General features: G+C 46.6%; 1 long non-coding RNA gene across 1 annotated transcript; it reads left to right on the top strand.

Annotated features, from left to right (window-relative positions):
• Window positions 1-10,413: 10,413 nt before the first annotated feature.
• LOC147994909 (uncharacterized) lies at window positions 10,414-13,775 on the top strand. Its single transcript, XR_015686677.1, has 2 exons — window positions 10,414-10,575; window positions 12,933-13,775. It is a non-coding gene; the product is annotated as an uncharacterized LOC147994909 (long non-coding RNA).
• The last annotated feature ends 11,091 nt before the right edge of the window (window positions 13,776-24,866 follow it).

Below are 24,866 nucleotides of genomic sequence, written 5' to 3'. Positions count from 1 at the left end.
AGGCAATCGCTCTACCACTGAGCTAAATCCCCAACTCCGCTTGCTTATTTTTGAGACTGGGTTTCTCTGTGTAGCCATGGCTGATCAGCAAAACAGGCTGGCCTCAAACTCACAGAGATTTGCCTGCCTGTACCTCCCAAGTGCTGCAATGAAAAGTGTGTGCCACCACTACCAGTCCTGTTTTAATTTCTAATTGGGCAACAAACATGAGGTAAAGTCTATATTTCGAAGGTCGTTGTTGTTTTTTGTTGGTTTTGTGGCATTTTTGGTAGCCTCAGTAATTTCTAGAAATAAAAAGGAGTCTATCACTAGCCACAGGAAGCAGACTGACCTAAAGGAAATCTCCAGAAATGCTTCTATTTCCTGCTAGCAGTGAGTAGCCTCAGAGGAAGTGCACAAAAATAACCATTTAGACTATATGAAGAGTAGACCCGAAGAAGAAATTAATGCTGTGCCAACACAGAGGAGAAAGATTAGAAAGAAAACATTTCTAAGATATTTACAGACATTTTTGAGATAGTAAATTAAACCAGTCCTGAAACCCTCCCTACATCCCAGCTATATGAGGCTACGGGTTCCTCGATGGATTGTACTAACTACCCTCAAGCCCCCGAGTGTATTCTATGCACATTTGTTTGTTTGTGTTTTTAACAAGTGCAGGGCCTCAGCTCACTCTCCTAGAAGTCCTTCATTCTGACACCATTCATATGATACACATGAGCTCCAGAATGAACTGGGAAGGTGGCTGGCAGAGTGTGGGAGCAAAGGGACCTGGAACAGAAATGGAATCAAAACAGTGGCATAGAAGCCTGCTGGCGATGCTGCCTCTGCATGTAACCCCGACTGACCTGGAACTCACTGTGTAGCCCAGGTAGAGGGAAAGAAGGGACAGAGGATTCCTCAAACTCTTGGCAATCCTCCTGCCTCAAGCCCCCTGGGTGCCAGGTTTATAGGGTCCGCACCACCACAACCAACATATAACATTTTTATTTTCTTTGGCTTTTCTTTTTTTGTTTTTAACATTTTACACAAACACACATTGCTTTTTCTCAGAGGAAAAAATTAAATGTACAGTACCGCTTTTCTAAACGTCCCCAACTAAGGGCACCGCTTTAGAGGGCAGCTTAGGATCAGGCTAGGACAAAGGAACTCTCAGGTTGCACTGTTCACAGAGAAGAAAGAAGATCTTCCCTCTGATGCTGATGGCCCCAAAAACAAACTGCCTTTCACTCCCAGCTTTGCCAGGACCCAACCTCAGAGATCCCAGCCATGAGCAAGCGTGCTCCAGGGAGAAGGAATCATTAATTATGCCCGAGTTAAATTGGCTGGGATATTTACAGTTGGAAAAAAAAAACACATTCACATAAAACAACAGTGGAGGAGACCACTGTGTATTAATAAGAGAGAGAGAGAGAGAGAGAGAGAGAGAGAGAGAGAGAGAGAGAGAGGCAGGAGTGTAACCCAGTTGCTAGAATGCTTGCCCAGGTTGTTTGAAGCCATGAATTCAATCTCCAGCATCACATAAAGTAGGCATGGTGGTACGTACCTATTACCCCAGCCTTCAGTAGGCCATAAAGATTAGTTGAAGGTCATTTTTTGGTCACGTACTGAGTTCAAGCCAGCTTGAGGTGCACAGTACCCTGCCTAAAAGTAGATAACTAAACAAAGAGGATAAGAAGGTTTAATCCCAGCTCTGGGAGGCAGAGGCAAGAAGACCTCTATTGATCTACATAGTCACTCTGTCTCAAAAAAGAAAAGAGAAAGACAGACGCAGGTTGCATGCAGTTAACTTTGTAGCCAAAACAATTAAACACTTGTGGGTGTCTTTTTATTCCTTTTTAAAATGCTATTTAATGTTGTTGTTGTTGTGTGTGTGTGTGTGTGTGTCTTACAATAAATAAAAGCTTGTAAGAGTCCATGGGACCATCCACTGAGGTCTCTCTCAGGCTTCTCCAGATGGCCTGTTTCTTTTTACCGGCCAAATGTCTCTCTTCCCACAACCAGGACACTCCTGAGGCTGGCGCAGTCAAAGCTGTGAGGACCACAGCTGTGAGGACCACAGCCTATAGGATCTTTCAGTAGGAATACAGAGGTGAGAGGGGAGAGTGTCAGCTTTCTGTCTAAGCTCCACCCCACAGTGCTAGGTATGCTCTGCCCCAGTTACCAGGTATGCCTGACACTATAAAAGGTACTACTTGCCCCCTCCCCACTCTCTTGCTCTTACCCTCTTCCCCTTTTGTCCCTTTTCTCCCCATTCCCTAACGCCCTCTCTCTCCACATGCTCTTGGCCCGCCTCCTCTCCCCTTCCCCTCCCTCTTCCCTTCTTCCTCTTCCCATACCCTGAATAAACTCTATTCTATACTGTATCATGGTGTGGCTAGTCCCTCAGGGGGAAGGGATAACTCAGCATGAGCCCGCTGAGGCATCCCCTTCCCCCACACCACCTCCATAGAACATACCCCCCTCTCTTTATCTTTATGTAAACACATCAGAGAGAATGTGCCTCAGCCCAGACCCAGGGCGCGTGTGATGTAGAGGTATAAGTATTCCCTTCTCTGACTCTACCTACCTTTCCCTGGGGTCCCAAGCTAAGGTCCCAGCAGCTTTATAGTGTCAATTGATCCTGACTGGCTTTCCCTGTTCCTTCCTCAGATTCCCAGGGGCTGGAGTTCTGTAGCAGCCAACACAACCCACTGTCTGCTGCCCTGGAACACAAAAGAAATTGGTCCCTTGAGGTTTTTCTAGGAACGTTTTCTGTGAGCAGTCATCAGAGAAGGGGGCTAGATTAACAAATGAGGGAAAAGAACTTGCAACAAGACACCAAAGAAAAGCTGTGGGTGGGCAGAGCGAGGTTCCGATGGAGGCCACGCCCCCACAGGGACCCAACCTTCTGGCAAGTGTGGGACCCAAGGGGCACATTCTGGCAGGTCTTGAAGCCTGGTCTTCCCTCACCTGTGTTCATCACACTCCTTAGTATCGTGCCTGTGACATGCCCTTTCATGACTTGGTTCAGTCTATCTTCGTGACTCTCTTTTGAAGTGCAGCCTTCTTGTCCCCATATTTTAGGGGAATTTAGAGCAATGAAAGAAACTGCTGGTGTCTACCTGTTTAAGAAGTAGCAAACTCAAGATTTGATCTCATGAGCTATGAAACTGGGGCAATTAGCCAGGTGTTGCCTCGAAAGCTTGAGAAGCTGAGTTGGTTCCCCGCCCCCACCCTTACACCCGGTGAAAAGGCCGGGTCTGGTGATGGATGCTTTGAATTCCAGCGCTGGGGCAGGTAAATCCCTGAGGCTCCTTTTACAGCCAGCTGAGCCTAATTGTTGAGTCCCAGTTCACAAGGGGAGAATGCATCCAAAACCCAAGGTGGATGGCTTCTGAAGAATGCCACAGTACGTGCCTACACGAGTGCACATACAACATGCATACCTACACGCGGATTTGAAGCCATAAGGCCAGGCTTCATAGCTTACCTGAGTCATAGTCCTGAAAGCCAAATGGGCTAACTAAGGAGAAAGATGTTTTCAAGCAAGCAAGCAAACAAGCACCAACCATTAACAAAGAGCTACAGTGACACTGGCATCTGAGCTGAGTGTAAGGTCTAAGGGACACCTCCTACTGGGTTATAGACTAACATGCCTTCCCAGGGTGGAACCACTCTGCACAGTTAGAGACAGACGAACGGACAGATCTTTAATAGTGTTGTCAGGTTCTGCCTAATACCCCCCAAAAGAGGCACCTCAAATAGGAGATCATACTAATGTATATACACCACCTCAGGCTTCTGCGTTCTGTATACATCGTCATCCTCAAATCTCCTTCAGGTCCCAGCTCAGGGTTACACTTTGAACAATTTAAAGGTTTTTTTTTTTTTTTTTTAAAGATTTATTTATTCTATGTAAGTGCACAGTAGCTATCTTCAGACACAACAGAAAAGGGCATCAGATCCCATTACAGATGGCTGTGAACCACCATGTAGGTGCTGGGAATTGAACTCAGGACCTCTGGAAGAGCAGTCAGTGCTCTTAACTGCTGAGCCACCTCCCCAGGCCCATTTTGAACAATTTAAACAGAGACAGGAAACTTCAAGTCCATAGATTTAGTTTATCCCACTGTCTTTATACTCTGTATAAAGGGAGTTCTATAGTAGACAACCTTGTGTCTGAGTTCTCTTATAAGAGATGATTGGGTTTGTGGGGTTTATCTAGGACGCTGAAAGAAACTTGTATTTGTTTTTAAATATTTACTTACTATATCTGTGATGGTTTGCATATGCTTGGCCCCAGGGAGTGGCACTATTTGGAGGTGTGGCCTTGTTGGAAGTAGTGTGTCACTGTGGGGCTGGGCAATGAGACCCTTCTAACCAATTGGGAGCCAGTCTTCTCCTAGCAGCTTTCAGATGATGATGTAGAACTCTCAGCTCCTCCTGCACCATGCCTGCCTGATAGTGCCACATTACTGCCTTGATGATAATGGACAGAACCTCTGAACCTGTAAGCCAGCCCCAATACATATTGGGTCCTTATAACAATTGCCTTGGTGATGGTAAAACCCTAACAAAGACAATTTTATATTTATTTATTATGTGAGATGTTTATCATATTTATATTTTTTTCTTTCCTCCTTTCTTCATTGCTGGTGATTGAACTGAGGGCTTTGCACATTCTAGGCAAGCACTCCACCACTGAACTACACTCCGCTTATTTATCCTCATTGTTGCATAGTATGAATGCATCATGATCTTTTAAAAAATTCCCATCGGTAGGTGTCTTAGGTAGGGTTTGCATTGCTGTGAAGAGACACCATGACCAAGGCATCTCTTATAAGGGACAACATTTAGTTGGGGCTGGCATACAGTTTCAGAGATTCAGTCCATTATCATCATGGCAGGAAGCATGACAGCCTGCAGGTAGGCACGGTGCTGGAGGCAAGAATTCTTCATCTTGATCCAAAGGCAACCAGGAGAAGACTGTCTTCCATAGGCAGCTAGGAAGAGGCTCTCATCCACACTAGGCAGAGCTTGAGCACAGGATCTCAAAGCCCACCTCCACAAAGCTGCACTTCCTCCAATAAAGCCACACCTACTCCAACCAGGCCGCACCTCCTAATAGTAGCACTTCCCATGGGCCAAGCACATTCAAACCACCACAGTAGGCACTGAGCTGTTTTGAAGCGGTCACAAATACAACTACGAATATTCTTGCTCCTGTCTACGGTGGTTGTGATGGGTAGTTTTGCCAGCAAAACACAATCTGATTCATATGGGAAGAGGTATTGGGACAACGAGGTGTTGTCCAGATGGGTTTCACCTGGGAGGAATTTTCATAATTGGATTAACAGAGATGGGAAAGGCCCATCTCGAATGTGGGTAGCTCTTATTTCACGGTAGCTCCTGGACTAAATGAAAAGTAGTCCACTGAGCATTTAGCATGCATGCTTGCACTCTGTCTCTGCTCTTGACTGTGGATGTAACTAGCTTTTCAGTGATCCCACCATCTTGACTTCTGCACCATTGTGGGCTATCACCTGGAACTAGGAGTTAAAATAAAATCCTGTCTTCCCAAAGTTGCTTCTTTTTATCCAGTCAGGAATTTTTTTTTTAATCACATCAATAGAAAGAAAACTAGAACAGGGGCCTGTGCTGCTTTTAGCTTTCAAGAGCGAGAATAATGTAAAAGGTACCCGTGTAGGGGTGACTGGAAATCCTATGATCATCTCACTCTCTGACATGTATCATAATTTCCCTGGAGCCAGCTGATCTGAACATATTGAAAATGGGGTTCCTGGCATTTGTTGTATATTCAGCACAGCTATATGGAGATACTTGGCACAACTGCAGCCTAGAATTTCCCAAACTTTAGACTCACAAAGGCTGTCTTTGTCATTTTCACCATATCCTCAAACCACCCAGCCCTTACTTATTTAAGTCGCTCAACATATTGTCATTCAATATCTGCTTTAAGGCCAGCAAAACAGCTCAGCAGGTAAGGGTGTTTGGTGCTGAGCCTGGAGACCTGAGTTAGACCCTAGAGACTCACATGGTAAAAGAAGAGGATGGACTCCCCCCTGCCTGTTGTACTCTAACTTACACACACACACACACACACACACACACACACACACACACTCACACATACACTCACACACTCACTCACACTCACACACTCTCACACACACTCACACTCACACACACTCACACATACACTCACACACTCACACACTCACTCACACACACATTCACTCACACACACTCACACACACTCACTCACACACTCACACACACACTCTCACACACTCACTCACACACTCACACACACTCACACACTCTCACACACTCACTCACACACTCTCACACACACTCTCACACACTCACTCACACACTCACACACACACTCACACACACTCACACACACACACACTGAGGCAAGCATGGCATGCATAAACACAATCTTTCTTGCTTGATCTTGCTCACTCTCAAATACATGCACACGCTGAGGAGAGCACGTGCACATGCACAAACAGACACGCTCATAATTTTTTTTGAAGCGTCTGTTTTAGCCTCGTCCTAATCGATAACAGTTGTGATCTTATACTTTACTATGCTACAAACATTCTTTTTATCATACAAGAAAACAGACACATTATTTGGCTAATCAAATAAAATCGTCAGCCTGTGTGAGAGACTCTCCACTGGCCTCTTCTGGTCCTCCCAGGACCTGCTCCATCTGGGAAGCTGAGGTTGGCCCACGGCCTCAGACAGCTCAAACAGCTGTCTCAGTTTGCTTCCTGTTGCTGTGTTAAACACCACAATCGAAAGCAACTTGGGGGAGAAACGGGCTTATTTGGCTTACACTTCCAGGTAACAGCCCATCACTGAGGGAAGTCAGGCCAGGAACTCAAGCAGGAGCAGAGCAGGAAGCACGGAGGGAAACTACTTACTGGCTCATTCTCCCAGGTCTCTGTGAACAGGGACAAAATTACTACAAGCTGTTGCTCTTTTTCTGTTTCACCCAGAGCTAACAGAAATGGTGTTGTGTGACAAAACTCTCCCTGCCACACACATCTACTCACCCCACCTAGGGAGTTTGTGACAGACCAAAGTATAGATCTCACTGTAAGGGTCCATGATTCACCAAAGAATGAACCACAGACTCAGATAGTATGTAAATGCAGAGTGCTTCATTCTGCAGAAACCCAGCATGCTGGGGGCTGCCATTACCAAGATGGAGAGATATCAAGAGAGCTTGCAGGCCTGAGTTAAAGCACGTTAGGGGATTCCAGGGTAGGTGACCTTTTTCTTGCTCTATCTCTAGGGACATTCCATTATCGGGTGTGGGGGTTGGAAACTGAGGTCTGGAAACTGTTGTTGGGGAAGTCTGGGAATTATCGCTGAGACATTCTGGAAGCTGCCACTGGCCATTGTCCTTGTCTCAGGCCAGGTGGCAGGGCAGCATCTGACTAGCAGCCTGAAGCTTCTCTTTTTATTTTCTTTTTCCTAGTAACTGACTTGTCTGGCCTTATTTGGACTTAGGCCTAGTCTCCTAAACTGCCAATTTGAAGCCTGTCATGGAGTCAGCCTAGCCTTCTCACCACCAAAGTCTAACTTGGTGAACCATGAGTCTATAGGTAATGGGTTACTGACTGGAGCAGAAGCGACTCAAAGATAGCACAGCACCAATGCCCACTGTACCATTCTTTACACCCTTCCTTTTGGTTTTTTTTTTTTCAATTCCCCTGCCCTGAGTGTGTGTAGGCTAGAGTATATGCACCTCCATTGAGACAAAGTTTCTTATTGGCCTGGAACTTACCAGTTAGACTAGACTAGCTTGCCAAGGAGCCCCAGGGAGCCTCTGTGTCTACAACTTACCAGTTCTGGGATCACAAGTGTGCATCACCACATCGGGTTTTTTCTTATGGTTTCTGGGGCTCGAAGGCAAGTCTTTGTGCTTTTGAGGTTTCGCTGATGGAGTTGTCTATCCCTGAGCTTGGGCTATCTGCAGCAGAGGGAAGCTTGCTGTGCGAGGGCTTGGTAACTTTACATCACTGATGTGATTACCGTCCTCTCACCCACGGTCCTGGAGGTGCTGAAAGCTAGGGCTGCTTTGGCGCAGGAGCTGGGCGCCTTTATAAGTTCTTGCTTCCTAGGCTCTAGGGCAGATAGTCCCAAGGGCTATCTGTGCCATCTGTTACCACAATGACTGTCTTCAGATCACGGACCAAGTCTCGCTGAGAATTGAATCCCTCGGGTATAACAGGAAGATGATACTCTGATGAGGCTCTTGGAGGATGCCATCAGACTGAAATAATGTGTTCAAAAGTCTACAATGTACCCCAAAGTGTGATTCATGTTTATTAGTCTTTATCCCAGAGGCCACCCCACCCCCATTCCTTTGAGTAGGTGTTGGTAGCCAGTGATGACTGAACTTTTGCTTCCTTTTCCAGAAAGTTATTTGCACTAGAAACTAGACTTTTATTCATAGGTAAGAATAGAGGACAGGGGAACATGAGATGGCCCAGAGATTAAAAGTATTTGCTACCCTTCAAAGGACCTGGGTTCAGTTCCCAGCACTCACATACAGCAGCTTACAACCTCCTGGGGATAGTTCTGATGCCTCCTTCTGGCGTCTGCAGCCACCAGTGTGCACAAGGTGTATATACATAGACTCAAGCACATACACAGACACAGAAAATAAAAATAAATTTTTTTTTTGGTTCTTTTTTTCGGAGCTGGGGACCGAACCCCGGGCCTTGCGCTTCCTAGGTAAGCGCTCTACCATTGAGCTAAATCCCCAGCCCCCAAAATAAATATTTTTAAAATGAGTAATGTATGGACTGGATATGGTGGTTTATGCTTGTAATCTAGTACTTTGAAGCTGAGACAGGATTGCCGTGAGTTTGAGGCCAGCCTGTGCTACAGTGTGGCCGCTGTTAAAGAAATGAGTTTTAAATTCACAGGCTGACTGCGGGGATGGCAACTCCTGAGCTTGCTTCAATTTCCTTCCCAGGATGCTTTGCTGGTGCTGCAGTCTCTATCCTTAAAGGGATGGGTTTGGTTACCAATCAGAAACATGAGCTTGCTTCAATCTCCTTCCCAGGATGCTTTGTTAGTGCTGCCATCTCTATTCTTAAAGGGAAAGGCTGTGTTACCAATCAGAAACATTCTGTGCAGAAGGCTAAGGGTTTCCAAAGACAAATCACTGACGGGGAGCCATCCTTGTCAGCCTCTGGGTGGTGAGAGTTTCCTCAAGGCTTCCTTAGGCAGTAGGAGGGAAAGAAATCTTTCCCCTGGTAAGGGAGAGCAATCGGTCAGCGCGTTCCGTGATGTCTGGAGCCCCTGTGTCTGGGCTCTTGTTTCTGCTTACACGGATTGCAGCTGTTCTTTCTTGGCTTTGATCATCACCCCTGTGTCCCATCCAAGTTCTTACCTCCTAGCCAAAGCACTTGATTCCTGCTTCCTAGCCTCCCATTGCCGCCCCATCCTGTAAAGATGGATGCCAACTCACAGTGTGTTGGAAAGAGTTTCTCAGTTAGCTTCGGTGCGGCCCAGCGTGCCCTCTCTAAGTGTCTGGCTCATAAATTAATTTGTCCTTAAATCGAACTCAATTCTACACATCACTCCTCTATCCCCAAAGTCTCGCCAGGCTCACGATTATCTCCCGAATTAATTCCTATCAGCTGACCCAGCCTTAGAAGTCTTCCTCCATCTGGTTCCTCAGGGTAACAGGCAGCAGATCCAGGCCAGACTCAGTAATTGTGTTGGCAGACGCCGCCTCTGGCAACAGTGTTACTTAGTAGTGAGAATGGGACTTGGGCATGAGGCCTGTTGTGCCCTGTTTCCTGGTTCCTTTTTCAGGTACTTATTGGCCTCACTTGGCCTTGCCACCCTCATGTCCTGCTCTCAGCTTTCCCTACCTCGTTTCTGGTCCGCAGCTCTGCCCAGGGTTCACCTGCAGGCATCGCACCACTCAGGAATCTACGCGGTTGTCACGCCGTCACTTCTACCTTCATTGTTTATTTTTCTAAAGCTAAAACCAAAACATAAGTCAGGAATAAAATTGTAAGCATTTTAAGTTAGGATGGATTGTAGAGTGCTTTATGTAAATTGACAGATAGACTGGGTGTTAAGTGTATCTTATACTTTATGGTTTACATAATTGTAATGGTTACGCTCAATTTATACCTGAAAGAAAAGAGCCTTTTAATTGGACAAAACGGGGGGGAAACATCGTGGGTTGCCTTGGTGCTGTTTATATTCTGAGGTTAACTCTGCTTCCTCTAGAAGGGCTACCCAGATGAGGAGCGGATCACATACTCACGTGATTTCATGTGAACGTTCTCCCCATTTTAACTGGTCAAATAAAGGCTAGAGCCTGTGATTGGGCAGTGGAAGGGAAAGGTGGGGCTGGAGGTTCTAGAGAGTGGGGGGGGGGGAGTAAGGGATGAGGGAGAAAGAGACAGAGGAAGAGGAGGTAGAAGGAAGATGGCGCAGACCCACGTGACCTGGAGGAGCTGCAAGTATCAAGAGGTCTCACAGCTGGGGAGTAGAGTAGTGCAGTGGTGAATCTGCCCAATCTAGGTGTGCGGCTTATAAATATTGTAACTGAGTTGTGTGTTTTTGCATGGGCTTATTGGGGTTGGAGATTTACTACAACATATGTGTGTGATGTGTATACATGTATGTGTGTTCCTGTTTACATGTGTGTGGGCACAGGTGGTGGGGCATACGTGTGGTCCCTAGGGTAGAAGCAGGTTCTTAACTGAACCTGGAGCTCTTCATACAGTCTTGCTGCCCAGCTTGCTCTGGGGGATTCGAGTCTGGCTTCTGAGTGCTGGAACTACAGGCAGGCTGGGCTGCCGAGCCCACCCAGTATTTATGTGGATGCTGAGAACCTCATGTTTATATTGCAAATAGTGTATCCAGTGAGCCATCTCCCCAGTCCCTGTACCCCAAATTTACTTTCCTTTTCCAAACCCCCAAGTCATTCGCAGATGTCATTCTCAACCAGGATAGAGTCTGACATATCTTAGGGGAAGACCCCTGCAGCATCTCTAGGTTTCTGAGAGAGCGAGAGAGAGGGAGAGAGGTAGAGAGAGAGAGAGAGAGAGAGAGAGAGAGAGAGAGAGAGAGAGAGAGAGAGATCTTCTGGGTTCCTGCCTGGAAAGCAAGGATCTGGCTTCCAGCACGTTCCCACCTCAGCACTGAAAGGACTAGAAGTTGCTGAGTATGGTAATCAATATCTATCTTCAATCGCTCTCTGCATCTTAGATTCCGTTGTCTTCCTGTCCAAACCCACACTCAAAGAGTACAGTTCTGACTTCTGCTGAGTTGAGACAAGGCGGCATCCAGGGGAAGGAAATGTGCAGCCTACGAAGCGCCAGAGGGCGCAAGGCCAGATGGTCCTCCATGGGTGGCCTACCAAGTGTTCAAAACAACCTCTACACACTTAACCAGCCCTCTACAACTTCTCAACCAGCCCTCTTCCCAGTCGCCTCCACTTTAACTATCCAACCGCTGCCTACCGTGTTCCAAAGTTCTTGGCGCTCCCTCTTCTCTCTGTGTTCAAGCATGTGGACATATGGAGTTTTTGTTGTGTCTCTCACTGGCCTGGAATTCACCAAGCAGCCTAACTTGCTGGGCAGCAAGCTTCAGGGATCCCCCGTCTCTACCGTCCCAGAGCTGAGATTACAAGAGGGTGGCACCACACCTGTCTCTCTTGCATACACCGTGGGGATTGAACTCAGGTCCTCACGCTTGAAAGGCAAATATTTTACTGACTGAGCCATCTCATTAGCCCGTCTTCTACCTCTGAAGAGCCTGTGACTTAGGGTGTGGTGGTGTTATTCGCTCAGTCAGGAATTCCTCCTTTGCTTGGCTGCCTGGGTCCATGCTATTGCTATTATTGTCTTCTCATAAGATCTTCCCACAAAGCATCTCTTTAAGCCCTCTTAGCAGGAGAACAAGTGGAGGTTTGGAGGCAGGATTGCCTCAGCTTACTCTCACACTTGTCTTCTGCCCAAGGCCATGCCAAGAGTTGGATCTATGTGAAATGACAAGTCAGCAGGATTGATGAAATCTCAGTCTCATCCAAACTTGTTCTTGCAGCAAGAAACATTTAGTGACAAAGATCAAGACGAAGGGACAGCCTAAACACTGGGAATCTGGACGGCCCAGTGTAGGCTCTCTAACTACTATTCCCTAACAGCATCCTGGATCCTTTTGCTGCTTATATGTAGCTTTAATCCTGCCATTTTGGAAGCTAAGGCTGAGCTGGCTGTAAGCCATTTCTATCCACTGTGGTAACCAGGCGGTGATCTACTTACGTCTCTCCCTTGGATTCTCATGTGCAGTGTTTGCCTCAGCTCGTCACACTCACAGTTCTGAAGAATGGTAAATAGGTAGAGGTATTTTATCCCAAATCCCCAAACTGTCTCCCCCCAGCTTTGAGGAGACTCTAGGCAGGTTCACCTACAACACACAAAGCTCCAATGTCAGTAAGGAAACTGCACCCGCCCTCTTCAGTAGGAGCTCACACGCAGTGCCCCACCCAGGCAGCACTCATGAGTAGCCTTGGGTCCAATTCTATTGCAGACCAAGGGCTCTCTCTGAGTCCTTCATCTGAATTCATGGCTAAGTCTGGCCGGTCTCCCCCTCTTTTCCTTTCCTTCTCTTAGTTAAGGGAGGCTTCGATGAAATGAGTCTCAGCCAACAGTGGTGGCAAGAATGAATGCACTTTCCCAAGTGTGTACCCCTCCCTCCTTTTTTTTTTTTTAATGAATGAAATTTGGTAAGGATCAGTTTTTAGATTTGCAGAAAATTCAAGCAGAAAATACCAGATAGTCCCATCACCACCTCTAATTAGACTAATAGGAACATAAATTCTCACTAGCAAGCCACGAAGCCTGTGGTTTCAGTCTTGGTGTTGTTCTTTACAGGTTATAAGAAGCACACGATGCCATGTGACCACCATACTGGATCATCAAGAATCGTTTTCCCTAAGAACCCTTCAGCTCACCTGCGCTTCCCTTCTCCTTCTCCCTCCCCTGCTCATGGGAACTTTTTAACCCTGAATGTTCTGGCCCCTGTCGACTCTATGTATGCCACTGTCCCTCTTCTAGAGGAGGAGGAGGATGGGTATGGCGATGAATCGTCACCACCATCAACGTGACTGGTTTGGAGGAGGAGACACACCTCTGAGTTTGGAGAGCACAAGGGTTTGGACTTCACACTGGACAGGAGGGGAGGCGAGCTGAGCATGGCCCTCCTGGCTCTCTGCTTCCTGACTGGACACAACATGATCATCGTCTCATGCTGCCCTGCCTTTCTCATCAGGCTGGACTGGATCCCCTCAAACTATCAGCAAAAATGAACTCCTCCTTTCTTATGTTGCTTTTTGTCATAGCATGAGTGAAAGTAGTCGGTACAAGTGAGAGGGGTGTGAGGGGGGCTATGACCTTCCTCAGTGGCCAACTACTCTCCTCCCCAGCAGGAAGGAGTCCAGCCAAAAATACCAGTAAAAGTGATTCCCTACCTTTCTCTCCTCCCTACCCCTTCCTTTCCCTCCTTCCCTGCTGCCTCATCCTATCCGAAGAAGGGAGCTGAAGTTAGCACACATTTAGAAAGGACATCCCATGAAAACAGAAGTCCTTTACTCCATGGTGACGCATTAGAGCATGTTTATAAATACACACTTTACTATTTTACTAGAATGTTGATAGACAGAGTGTTTCACAGTGCCAGTGAAGGACATCTGCTAAAAATAAAGTCTGTGAAGATCGTTTTGCCTTGCACAATTCTGAGAAAGAGTTTCCACTAACAGAGTCAGCCCCATTCCTTCCAAGACTCTGGTTGTCCTTTGTAAACCACAAGGATATAACCACATGGGCAGGACCACAGGCAAAACAGCAGAGAGTGTGGGGTGCGTGTTTCTCCTCACCCACTGAATTATGCTGTGATGAATGTCAGCAAATGAGGTCGGATGTCAGCATCTGAAGACAAATTGATTTCTTGGTTGTTCAGCCCTTCTGTGCCCATAAATACAGGAGTGTTTTTAATACCAACTATTGATCAGTAGGATGCTGGCCTTGGAGCTGGCCAGGGTCTTGAGGACCCCTATCATTAGAATGGAAGACTGAATGGTCTGTAACTTCTTACTTTTGCTGTTATGTAATAAAATACTCCCGACAAGATCGCTGTAAGGGAGGAAGGGTTTATTTCATTAAGTGTCACAGTCTGCCTTAGTGGGGGAGTATGGCCAGCAGCTTGTGGCAGCTGGTTGATTTGCAGATCAAAGGAAGCAGAGGAAGGATAAAGGCCAATCTATCCCTTTCACACAGCAATATCTCAGCCTAGAGAATGGCCCCTCAATGGGTATCTCAATTAACCTAATCAAGATCATCTCCCATAGGCATCCCCAGATGCTTATCTCCTAGGTAATTCTAGGTCTCCGGCAACCCGACAGCTATTGAGCGTCATACATAGGCTCTAGGAGGTAGGAAAGCCTCATGAGCAATAGTGCTCTACAGTTGGCCGAATGGTGCACTCTCGCTGGCCTCAAACTCCCTATGTACTTAAGGATGTCCTTGAACTTCTGCTCTTCCTGCCTTCACCTCCTAAGAGCTGAGATTCCAACCACACACTATTCGGATTGGTTCCTAGGGCCCAGGGGGTTGAACCCTGGGTTTTTCATGCATGCCAGGCAAGCACTGTATAAACTGACCTACATTCCCAGCCCTGTATTCATTTTTCAACACCCTGTAGTTTTACCTTGCACTGGGCTCAATGAATTTCTCTATGTAGCCATACTGCTCCAGGGGTGGGGAAAGCCAGGATGGTGGGGGGACACTCTGAGAGTTCCAGCAGAGAAGGTTAACACCTGCCATAAAGCATTCTAATCTTGGAACGATTGGCAACGAGGAGAACATGTCGGCCGGGTTCTGTCCTGCGTGTGGGTGGCTTGACATGAGGGTCCAAGAAAGGGCCCAACATTGACTGAGACAATCCTTTGGAGAAAGGACTTCTGAGCTTAGAGAACAAGGGCCACAGGGTTGATCCGAGCCATGTTGGTTGTGATACTTGGTGCCTGTGTCCGCCCCCCCCCCAATCTAGATTTTTAAAGAGGGAAAACAGAGACGTGGTTTGGCTGTGGTGGCTGTGAAGCAGAGCGTCCCTTCTAACATTAGGACCAGAGCTAAAATTGGGTAGGTTTCACACATTCTAACACATAAGCCTTCATTTGTGTACAGTGTGACTGTTTTCATTACTCTGTAATAAGATTTTATTTCCCCATAAGAAATAATCCAGGCTGGTGAGGTGGTCCACTGGGTAAAAGCGATTACCATTAAATCTGATGACTTGAGTTTGAGTCCCAGGACCCACGTGGTGAGGGAGAGCTGACCCTGCTGATTGTCCTCTGGCCTCCACATGTGCACTGTGGTACACATGTGCCCTCCCCAAATAAAAAAATGTAATAAAAAAATAAAGTTATAATTCCCTAGACCTGGCATAGCCGCTGCAGACTCTTCTGACTGTTCTCCTCTCATCTGCTCCCCCTGTCAGAGCTGTCATGAATGTTTAACCATGTTGTCCCCAGCAGACTCTCAATGTAGCCACCTAAGCATTCTGGGCAGTGACTGAGATTCCAACGTGTCAAGACCATGGATACAGCCTGTGGAAGCAACATCAGTCCTTGTCTGATCCAGCTGAAATGTTACAGCCTAAGGGATGTTGTATATATATAAAAAAATTTTTTTGTTTGTTTTAGACTCCTGGGGCAGAGCCTCTAAATCCTTGGAATTTTCTAAGTAGTCATCGTGGGTCCTGGATCACTCCCAAGTTTATACTAACAAGGTGACTAGCGGTGGCTGTTGTGTATGGGCTGGATAATGATCTGGAGACCCACATTTTCAGTCTCGAGTGGATTGGTTTACTAAGCTAAAGAAAGTCAAAGTAAAAGAAGAGATGGGGAAGACGGGGAGATTGATAATAAACATCAAATGAGATGCTTAAAACATCCAGCAAAAAACCGACTAGGGAACTCTTATTGAAACAGTCTGGGGTGTGTGGTAGAGTGGCAGACAGATCAGAATATCCCCTTAGATGAGGCTTCCTGGTAGAAACACAACAACAGAAATGTAACATCACTAAAAGGGCTTGCAGACACCCGGCAGAAATGGACTGGTGGAGCCCCACTGAGGCAGCCGGCTGGAGTTCCAATAAGGAAAGCCCTGGTTAGATCAGTGTTTCCTTGGGTGAGACTTTCTAGGAAAAAACAAGTAGTGACAGATAGATCCATCGCCAAACCAGGGAGGTGGGGCGGTGTTAGGAACCCAATAAAGGAGTTAAGGCAGCCAGCTGGGGTTTCCTAGTGAGCTTTCTCCCTATGAATGACTTTTCCATGAACTTCTGACTTCCCCCTCCCAATGCAGGCATTTTTATATCATGAGATAAACAGTGCAACACCTCTTGGGAATGGTTTACCATCCAGCTGTTTTCAAGGACATCATAATGTTTTTACTTTGCAGCTGCTTTGCTGTTTCCTCCCTGTCACAGAGTTAGAGAGGCCTGTCCATTCCCAGACAAAGGATCCTACAGGCCACATGACGTAAACCTGCTGTTGCTATGAATAGTTGGTGTCAGGACTGCAACTCAGCTCAGCAGATGTGAAAGCCAGAGGAAGCCCACCTCACCCCCCCAATCTTAACCTCCCCACGCTCTTAGAATAGGTAGAGTCCTGGCAGGGAAGGTGTCTCTGAGGACAGTGAATCTCAGAGGACCTCACCTGCCTTTCCAGTTGAGGACATTCTTCTTCCATTGTAACCTGAAAGGAGCAGGGCTTTGGGAATGCTGTGAGCTGTGTTTCCCCAGGCGCTAATAGCTATAAAGAAGGTCGCATTCATGACCTTACTACGCTAACTCTTTCCTGCACTGGCTTCTCAGTCGTTTCTACGTCCCAAACCTCAGAACAGGCTTCATGTGTCTTAAACAAGCATAGCATAGCCTGCTGTGTGGCCGATTGGATGCTATTGCTTTCTTTGCATAACACTGGACAAACCTGACTTGTCTCTAGCAATAGTTGGACAGACCTGGCTTGCCCCTTGCTGTGCTTGGACAGTTTGTTCTCTCTCAAACACTCACAAATAAAACTTAATTACCGTGAGAGCATTAATAGATGGGCCCTTTGTGGTGACACATGATTATGATCCCAGCATTCAGGAGGCAGTGGCAAGAGGACCACGGATCCCGGCCAATGGAAGCTTCAGGCCAGCCTAGGCTACACAGTGAGGTCTATATAGTGGGGAGGTGCTTTAAGAGATATCTGAGAAGGATGACCAAAATGTGAATGCTTCACTCCTTCTTTAAAAGGGGAACAAGAATACCCTTGGCAGGGAATAAGGAGGCAAAGTTTAGAACAGAGGCAGAAGGAAGACCCATTCAGAGCCTACCCCACATGTGGCCCATACATATACAGCCACCAAACTAGATAAGATGGATGAAGCAAAGAAGTGCAGGCAGACAGGAACCGGATGTAGATCTCTCCTGAGAGACACAGCCAGAATACAGCAAATACATAGGTGAATGCCAGCAGCAAACCACTGAACTGAGAATGGGACCCCTGTTGAAGGAATCAGAGAAAGGACTGGAAGAGCTTGAAGGGGCTTGAGACCCCATATGAACAACAATGCCAAGCAACCAGAGCTTCCAGGGACTAAGCCACTACCCAAAGACTATACATGGTGACCCTGGGCTCCAACCTCATAGGTAGCAATGAATAGCCTAGTAAGAGCACCAGTGGAAGGGGAAGCCCTTGGTCCTGCCAAGACTGAACCCCCAGTGAACGTGATTGTTGGGGGGAGGGTAGTAATGGGGGGAGGATGGGGAGAGGAAGCCCATATACAAGGGGAGGGGGAGGGGCTAGGGGGATGTTGGCCCAGAAACCGGGAAGGGGAATAACAATCAAAATGTAAATAAGGAATACTCAAGTTGATAAAGATTAAAAAAAAAGAGGTATCTGAGAATGGGATTAACATTACCACCTAAGTGGATCTGAACCCTCTAACTCTTCATGCATCTCTGACCCTCCATCTCCTCTCCTCTCTTCTTCCCTTCCTTCTGTTGCATTTCTGCTTTCCACCCACCATCCACTGTGATATGATGTAGCCCTCACTAGTTTCTAGCACCTTAAACTTCCCCACTTCCAGAACTAGAAGCCAATAACATTCATTCATTCATTCATTCATTTAAAAATCTTTCCGTTATTTGGAAATGACTCGGGCTGTGGTCTTCTGTCACAATAGACAAATTCTCTCTCCTCTCTCCTCTGCCTCAGTCAGTGCCCTACAATGATGAATTTCATATCCTGCCTCATCCAAGCTTCTTTTCCCTGGCTTTCTGGTCAGGTTGAAGGTTACCTCAGGCCCTCTAGTTCAGAGGAGGTGAAAGCTTCCTTCAGGCGCTAGCCTGTGATGTACCACAACACCTTCAGGAAGTGGAAACTCAACGGTTCTGCGGAAAGTCAGCTGTGTTGAATAGTGTTTTGTTGGGTCAAACGCATGAAGAAACATTTTGCTGAAGTGGACACAGGTCAAAGGATGTTCTGTCAAAGCAAGCACGTAGAAGGACACATGGTGAAAGATTCTTCATTAATGACACGCGTGTATTGGTCAACCTTACAAAGTGCAGTTGAGTTCCATTGTTGGGACTCCATAGAGAGAAACTCCTGATTTCTTGCCGCTTCAGCAGACTGGCACTGATTATCGATCAGAGTGATGTTAGCTGAGACAGACTCATGTGAAGTTTTGCTAAGACAGACTCACACGCTGATGTAAGACTCGTGGTGAGGCAAGACCTGTGGAGGACATCTGATGTTTGGAGGGAGTATAATAGGTCTCGATGGAGAGTGAAGAAGGCTAATAGATCTAACCGTGTAATGATTGTTGGTCTCACATCTTCGATCGCTGATCTTTGCTTCATTGACAGAGGCACAGCCAAGAACTTTTCCTGGTGTTCCTGCTGATCCTGGTCCCTCCTGATGACTCAGCCAAGTCTGAGGCCTGGCTGTTATCCATGAAGTGTTTGCTAGCCACCGTTGCTGACCTGTAAACTGAATGGCTGATTTCCTGACAGCATGGATGGAATTTGCTCCAAAGAACCATTTAACAGGCCCACTTCCCCCATATCCTTTCTTCTCCACTACCTTTGGTGGGTAGTGGGCTAGAAGGGAGGATGAGGCCCCTAATACATATACAGCAGAGGACTCCAGTCTGGGTTCAGTCAGAGAAGATGTACCTACCCCTCAAGAGGCTGGAGGCCCCAGGGAGTTTAGAGGTCTGGTGGGGTGGGGATATCCTCATGGAGACAGGGGCAGGGAGGAGATGGGGAGGGTGGTAATGGGAAGTGGACAGTCGGATGGTGGACCATGAGGGGAATAAAATCTGGATCTGGAGTGTAAAAAAAAAAAAAACAAAGAAAGAAAGAACTATCTTAATCTAAAAGCAAGTTTTGAAAAAACTAGAGTTACACCTTTACTCCTTGCAAATTACCTATGTTTCTGCACATACATGGTCTGTAACAGCTTAAATAGGAAATGTCCTACATATGTATGCCATACTGGTTGGTTTTGTGTGCCAGCTTGACACAAGGTAGAGTCATCACAGAGAAAGAAGCCTCAGTTGAGGAAATGCCTCTGTGAGATCTAGCTATAGGATATTTTCTCAATTAGTCATCAGTGGGGGAGGGCCCATCCCATGGTGTGTGATGCCATCCTTGGGCTAGTGGTCTTGGGTTCTGAGCAAGCTAGGGAAGCAAGCATCCCTCCATGGCCTTTGCCTCAGTTCCTGCTTCCAGGTTCCTGCCCTGCATGAGGAGTTTCTGTCATGACTTCTTTTGGTGATAAATAGCAATATGCAAGTTAAACCCAACAAATCCTTTTCTCCCCTAACTTGCTTTTGGGTCATGGTGTTTCATCACAGCAATAAAACCTGGATGAAGACACATGCCCATGTGTTCAATCAAGGCTTGGTACCCGGCCTGTAGAGACATTTTGGGAGGTAGTGAGAAATGTAGAAGTAGGGCTTAGCTGGAGGAAGTAGGTCTTGAGAGTCTGCAAACCACAGCTCATCCTCGGTCTCTTTCTGTTTCTCTTGATGTTCAATGACAGAGGAGGCAGCTTTACACTGCCATGCTATTCCATCATGATGTCTGCCCCACCACAGGCCTGGAGCTAGCCATATGGAGAGAACTGAATAAATCTTTCCTCTGTCACAGTTTCTCTCAGGACTCTGTCACAGCGATGAACACTCTATCCTTCCTTACCAGTTCCTCAGCTCTGTTGATACCAGCTGCTTCTGACGTGGACTATTCAAGCACTCTTGACCTGACACATACTCCCAGGCTACCTCAACATCCCCCACATCACCTGGGACCCCATCCTGTCCTGCTGAAGCACAGCTGACCTGGCTTGGGAGCTACACACACCTACAGTGAAGATGGCTGCCTCCTCCTGCTGTTTTGCTGTCTGTGAGAACACTGACTACCACTGTTACTTCCTGAAGCAGTGGTGCTAAGAGTGCAGGAGCAAAGCTGCAGAGCTCTGGCCCAGGGCTCTACCCTTGAGTGTGACTGCTGAGTCTGCCATTGAACAGCTGTGCTCACTTAGTCACTTAGTTCTGGGTCCATGGTGGGCATGGTAGAGCAGGCACTGTCACTCTTGCTCAGACTTCGTTTCCCTCACCTGTCTCATAAGAATTAGACTCCTTCCAAGAATGTTAAACAAAAAACAGGTGAGTTGATAAAGAAAATGTATACATAATGGACTTCTAGTCAGCCTTAAGGAAGAACAAAATTAGATCATTTACAGGGAGACGGATAGATCTGGAGATCATCATGTTAAATGAAGTAAGCCAGACTTCAAAAGATAAATACCACATTTTCCTCTCTTGTATGGAATATAAATTTTAATGTATCTGTGTATATATTTCCCTTTTTAACTTCATATATACACATGGTATGAAGGTAGAATGGGGACTATGTTGGAAATGAAAGAAAATTGGTATTGGGAGAGAAGCCTAGGTGTCATGTGTCAAAATTTCCTGGGAAAATGCAACACACACATTTATCTACTCATCCAAGATAAGGAGCCCATGACAGATCAAAGAGCAGATCTCACCAAAGTCCAGCCTGGTGAACCATGTGTTTTATTGGGGTTACTTCCAGGAGCATGGGTGGGGGTTACTGACTCCAGCAGAAATGACTCCAAGATAGCTTCTCACCAATGTCCACCCCAGTATGACAGCTTACAAAAGCTGGGAATGTGGTGCACACTCCACAGCCTGCAGGCCACTCAACAGTTTGAAGAGTGTCCCTGCCAAGTACATCAGTTGGTCTAAAACCTCCTCCAGGCAGCTGGACTGGTTTCTGCTTCTCCCAAGCTGCCAGGCCAGTTCCAGAGTCTTCTTTAAAGATTGGCTTGTGTACTGGTTGGTTTTGTGTCTCAACTTACAGAAGCTGGAGTTATCACAGAGAAAGGAGCCTCTCTTGAGGAGATGCCTCCATGAGATCCAGCTGTAAGGCATTTTGTCAATTACAAATCAAGTGGGGATGGCCCATTGTGAGTGGTGCCATCCCTGGACTTGGGTTCTATAAGAAAGCAAGCTGAGCAAGCCAGGAGAAGCAATCCAGTAAGCAGCACCCTCCATGACCTCTGTATTAGCTCCTGCCTTGAGTTTCCTTCGATGTGTGAATTCCAATCCTGACTTCCTTGGGTGATGAACAGCAATGTGGAAGTGTAAGCTGAATTTCCTTTCCTCTCCCACTTGCTTTTTGGTCATGATATATATATTTTTTTTTGTAGTTCTTTTTTTCGGAGCTGGGGACCGAACCCAGGGCCTTGAGCTTCCTAGGCAAGCACTCTACCACTGAGCTAAATCCCCAACCCCTGGTCATGATATTTTTGTGCAGCAATAGAAACCCTGACTAAGACTGACTGAGAGTGACTCTCAACAGTCTCGGAGGGCGGGGCCTAGTGAATCTGGTCAGTTTCTGGGACTTCCTGAAGTTATTTTGAGTTCATTACCTTCCTGATTAAGGAGCTTTCCTACAGGATGGAATGTTTCACTACTAGGGGAAAATGTTACACATCACTAGGTAACTGGGGACTGAATATGGAAATACACTGTAGTACCCTAGCATATCAAGGCAAAAACCCATCAAAGCAACAGACAGCCCCTCCTTCGTGCCCCGGCTTACAGCCACAGTAAGATGCCCCTACAAGAGATGCCAAAAATAGCAGATCCTCCAGGGCTACCCCAAAAGCTGTTGCCTGTATGGGAGATATGTTCTTCTAACTGGGCTGCATTGACTGGCCTTAGTGGGAGAGAATGTGCCTAGCCTCTCAGAGATTTGATGTGCCAGGGTTGGGGGGGATACCCAGGGGGAGCATCACCCACTCCACTCAGAGGAGAAGGGGATGGGGGAAGGATTGTGGGAAGGGGTGACTGGGAGGGGGACAGTGAGCAGAATGTAAAGTGAATAAGTAAAAATGAAAGTAAAAAAGTATGAATAAGTAAAAATAAAAGTAAAAAAAAAATATATATCGTGGGAAAAAAGAGAGAAAGAAGGGGGGTGTTCTTTGGTGACTCCAAAAGTCAGTTTTGAATACAGGTGGGCATAGCCAATGTCATGGGAAATAACTCCCTCCAACTGGAGCCTGTAACACATCTGCTGGAACCCTTCATCACACTTTTGAATTAAACACATACTTTCTGACCTGGAAATACAATTGCATCACTTAATTGTCAAAGGCTTCACTAACCCCCGTCTGCGACCTATCCTGACTGCCAAGCCTTTCCAATCTGGTCTTCACATTTCCCTGTAGATCCCATTCCTCTTAGCTCATCCTTCTATCCAAAGGCATGATATACAGGTGGGTACCACCTATGCTACATATCACTGTGAAACAAACTCAAGATTTGGCTTTCCCAATTAAGAATTTGTTGTCTCATAGCCATCCAGGTGTGACTAGGTATGGGAGTCTAGCCTGGGATTTTCATAAATCAGAATCGCAGTTTACCTGACTCCGTGGTCAGAGAATTCGACTCTCTTCTACAGTCCGGGTGCTGTTGGGATGCTTTAGTGATTTACTTGAGTGCATCATGGTGACCATGGGGACCAGGCTGACATGTGGGAATGTCTGTGGAGGATCAGTTTGATTATGGCACCATTCCCTAGGCTCAGTCCTGAAATGTATAATAATGAAAAATGCTATTAAAAAAAACCCCAAACAAACCAAAAACAACCACCACCACCACCACCATCACCACCACCACCACCACCACCACTACCACCACCACCACCAACAACAACAACAAAACCAAAACCAAACCAAGCAAGGAGGATCCTTTTTTCTTGCCTCTTGTCTGTGGATATGATGTGACTAGCTGCTTGAGTTATGTCTTCTTCTCAGTGATGGACTGTAACCTGAAATTGTTAGTCAAACAAACCCCTTTTTCCTCTCAAAAGCGGGGTGGGGGTTGGGGGGGTGTTCTGTCAAAATGGCAGCACCATAACATCTCAGCTTGCAGCCTTCACGGGAGCTGTCCACGGTGGTATCATCACCTCTCCAGCCTCCCTGAGCATCCCCACAGAGATGGCACTTCAGCCAAAGCTGGCTGCAGCCAGGAAGGACTTCCCTCAAACTCATGAGCTGGATGCAGGGAAAGAGGGGTGAAAAAAAGTCCATCAGTTCCCTGAGCTTCCCACAAAACCCATCAGTCCTTGAACAAGAGAACCTGTCAATCCCTGAGCGCCCCAAGCTCAGAACTTGAAATCCCACCAATCTTCACTCTGGAAATCTCTGCCCTGAAAAGCTCTGCCCCTAAGAAATCCTATATAAACCCTGCCCTTTGTCCAGTGCCCTGTTGCCCACTCTAAGAGCAGAGGGCAGTCATTCCGAGATTCGTCCCTCCACACCCTGGAGCCTCTGATAAATCCTTCATGAGATTTCCTGCCTGGTGCGCCTCTCTCAATGGAAGAAGCCAAGAAGAAAAGAAAGCGATGAAGACAAGAGAAGGGATGAGGAGCAGGGCTGAGCTCAAGTTAACTAACAGGCCGATACCTCAGACCATTTCCCATGCTATTCCCCAACAAATCTACACCTCCAGGTTACAAGTCTGCCCCGGTACTTCACTTCCTAACAACCACCAATCAGGAAGAAAACAAAAGTTAAGTGTGTGGTTTGGCTCCCAGCCGCAGCCAATTATTTTAAAGGCCATAATGGCCCCTCAATCAGATATGTGCCAGGCCACATAGCCCCTTCTTGCCTTTATAAATACTTGCCTAAAATTGGGCTCAAAGCTACACCCTCCTGTTCTATTGCTTTAGAGACAGTGGTGTGGCCCAAGCTCGAGCTTAAATAAAGAGACCCTAATGCGATTGCATCAGAATCGGCTTCTTCATGGACTTTTGGGGTTCATGAACACTTTCTGGTACAATAGTGACTCTTTCAGAGGATCCAGGGTATGATACACGTATACATGTAGGCAAAACTCTCTTGCACACAAAATAAATGAATCTTAAAAGAATATCTACTTGTTAGAGCTATCATGGGGATTCGGAGTAGAAAAAAAACTATAATGTTTGATTCAACGATTAGACTTTAGAAAGCATCTGATAAGCTAATTATTTAATAATTATTATCCCCATTGGCTTCCAAAAAGCTTAGAGGTCAAAGTTCATTTGCGAGCTTGGCATGGGAACTTTCATGGTCCCTCAGGGATGGCTAGTATTAACTGTCACCTTCACTAATCTAAAGTCACACGAGGATGGGCCTCTGGATGTGCATTATCTTAAAGGCGTTACTTGATATGGTTAAG

The sequence above is a fragment of the Rattus norvegicus genome, chromosome 4 (genome assembly GCF_021556685.1).
Source record: "Rattus norvegicus strain SHRSP/BbbUtx chromosome 4, alternate assembly SHRSP_T2T, whole genome shotgun sequence".
NCBI lineage: Eukaryota > Metazoa > Chordata > Mammalia > Rodentia > Muridae > Rattus > Rattus norvegicus.
This window is presented reverse-complemented; position numbering and strand designations above follow the sequence as displayed.